Below are 2,629 nucleotides of genomic sequence, written 5' to 3' on the forward strand. Positions count from 1 at the left end.
TTTTTCTTGTCCTCATCAGTTATCTCCTGTTTGATGATCAACTCTTCTTCACTGAAGCTCACTTCACATGCCTTGAACAAAGGTGATTCAACTTTCTTCAAAATAATCGGAATATCTTCAGTTTCAGTTGTTTTTCCTTTGTTACTGAAAGACTTCTTATTGTTGTTCAAACCCTCATAGTCAAGACCAATGGCAATGTTTGCACAAGGCTTGTTCTTTTCATGATATTGGCCAATCAACTAAGAAGCATTTTTGAAGGATTTCAACTTCACTTCATTCTTCTATAGCCTTTCTCTCAACACTGCTTCAATTTCACTTGCACACTTTAATTTATTCTTTAAGTATGCAATTTCTTGTTTAGCAGTATCAAGCTCAACCAGCAACAATTCAACCTCTTGTTTTTCACTCTCAAGTTTTTTATTGATCTTCTTCAATCCGCTAACTTCCTCATTTGCAGCAACCATGCTTGTATGAATGTGGAACATTTTTATGCTCATCTTTTCAACAGTTTCCTTATATTGGCTCACATTTAAATCAATTATGGTAAGAGTTGGTACCTGTGATTTAGATGATGAAGAATCTCCTTGCTCCAAGGCCATGAATGCATAGTTTCCAACTTCTTCATCTTCATCATTATCTGAATCATCCCAGCTCTTGCCCTCAGCAATATAAGCTTTCCCTTGTTGCTTCTTTAGAGGAGCATCATACTTTGCTTCCAATTCAAGATAGGCTTTATCTTTCTTTGCCTTCTTGGGATTCCTACATTCTGTAGCAAAATGATCCAACTCATCACAATTAAAGCACCTTATTTTTGATCTATCAACAGATCCAGTTTTGTAGCCAGTTTTGCTATGAGGAGTGTATTTCCTTTTCCTTTCCAGCTGCTATCTTTGTTGAAGGACTGTCCTTTGCTCTTGAAAAATCTTGGTTTCTTTACTCTAATATTAGAGAGTTTTCTAGCCAAGTAAGCCATTGATTTGTCTAGCTCATCAAGCTCATCAAGAGTGTAGAACTCATCTTCTTCATCCAATTCCAGTATGACTTGCTCTTCAGTGTCAGTGACTCTTTTCTCACTTGTAGAAATTGCTGGAGTTGGGGATCTTTGCTCATCATTAGAAGTCTGGCCATCATTCACAATCAGTGCACTTGAGCCATCCATTACATATCCTTGACCAGCCCTTAATGACTTCTTTTGAATCATTTCAAGTTCATAAGTTTTCAGAACCCCATAGAGCACTTCCAGTGTGATTCTCCTCAGATCCCTTCCTTCTCTAATTGCAGAGATTTTCTGTTCCAAATGATCAGGGAGAGTAAGCAAGAACTTCAAATTCACTTCTTCGACATCATAAAATTTATCATGAAGCTGCAAGTCATTTATCAGCTTTTTAAACCTTTTAAACACATCATTAATACCCTCCTTTAGTTTAGCCATAAAACCCTCATACTGAGAAATCAATATCCTTCTTTGATTTGACCTAACCTCCTCAGTTCCTTCACAAAGTATTTCAATCTTTTCCCAGATCTGTTTAGCAGTGTCACAGTTGACAATATTATTATACATTACATTGTCAAGTGACTCAATTAGTATCAGTTGCAAAGCACTGTCTAGGGAAACTTTCTCTCTTTCAGGTTCAGTATACTCAGAAGGATCCTTGGGAGCATAATGAGCTGGAATAATCATATCTCCATCTGTGGTTTTCTTAACTCTAACTATTGGAGTGAAGGGCCCATTCTTGAGGATACCAATGTAAAGATGATTGGACATTCTTATAAACAACAACATTTTCTTTTTCCATAAAGTGTAATTGGCCATATCAAATGGAGGAATCTTGATACTACTGATTTTTTGTGTATTCATTTTTTCAAGATCTAATCTGTTTACTTTCAAATTTTGCTCTGATACCACTTGTTAGGTATGAATACAACACAGAGGGGGGGTGAATGTTTTTTGGCTTAAATGTTTACTTTTTGGTTTTGCTCTGAGTTTAGTAGTTGATTGTTATCAATGATTTTGTGGAGTAGATGTTAAACATAAATAACAATGTAAATATGTAGAACAAAGATCTTCAAAACTCACTTAATTTTATATTAAAAATCAAGTAGTATTTTGCTACAAAATCTCTAAGTTCTTGTTTTAGAACTTAGCTTCTTTCTTGAAAGAGAATACTAAATTTTCTATCTTGGTTCCTCTTGGTTCCTTCGTACTGACTAAGGACCAGTGTTAACTTTATAACTCAGTTAACTGCTGGTTTACACAGTGTGTAATAAACATGCTATTAGCTTTTCTAAACTGTCACTTGTCATTTCTATTTATAGAAAAGCAAATCTTCCATTTCTGGCTTAGCATATCTTTAGCATCCCGTGTTTACTTTAATCTCCTCTATCAGTTAATCTTTGTCATTGATCTTGCACATCTCTCAAGCTGCTTTTTGTAGACTTGTCAATCCAGCTGTGTGAATTGTTTGTTGATTTGCAACCTTGGATATTGAACTGTTCTGCAATTCTGTACTTAAAGAAATTTCTTCACTTCGAGATCTCCAATTAAGCTGTAGAGAACTCGACATCTCGATAGGCATGTTGGCTTGTCGATATCTCTGAAACTTCATTGTTGACTTGACTTATCGACAAC

Source organism: Apium graveolens, chromosome 7, assembly GCF_009905375.1.
Source record: "Apium graveolens cultivar Ventura chromosome 7, ASM990537v1, whole genome shotgun sequence".
In the NCBI taxonomy this organism is placed as follows: Eukaryota; Viridiplantae; Streptophyta; class Magnoliopsida; order Apiales; family Apiaceae; genus Apium; species Apium graveolens.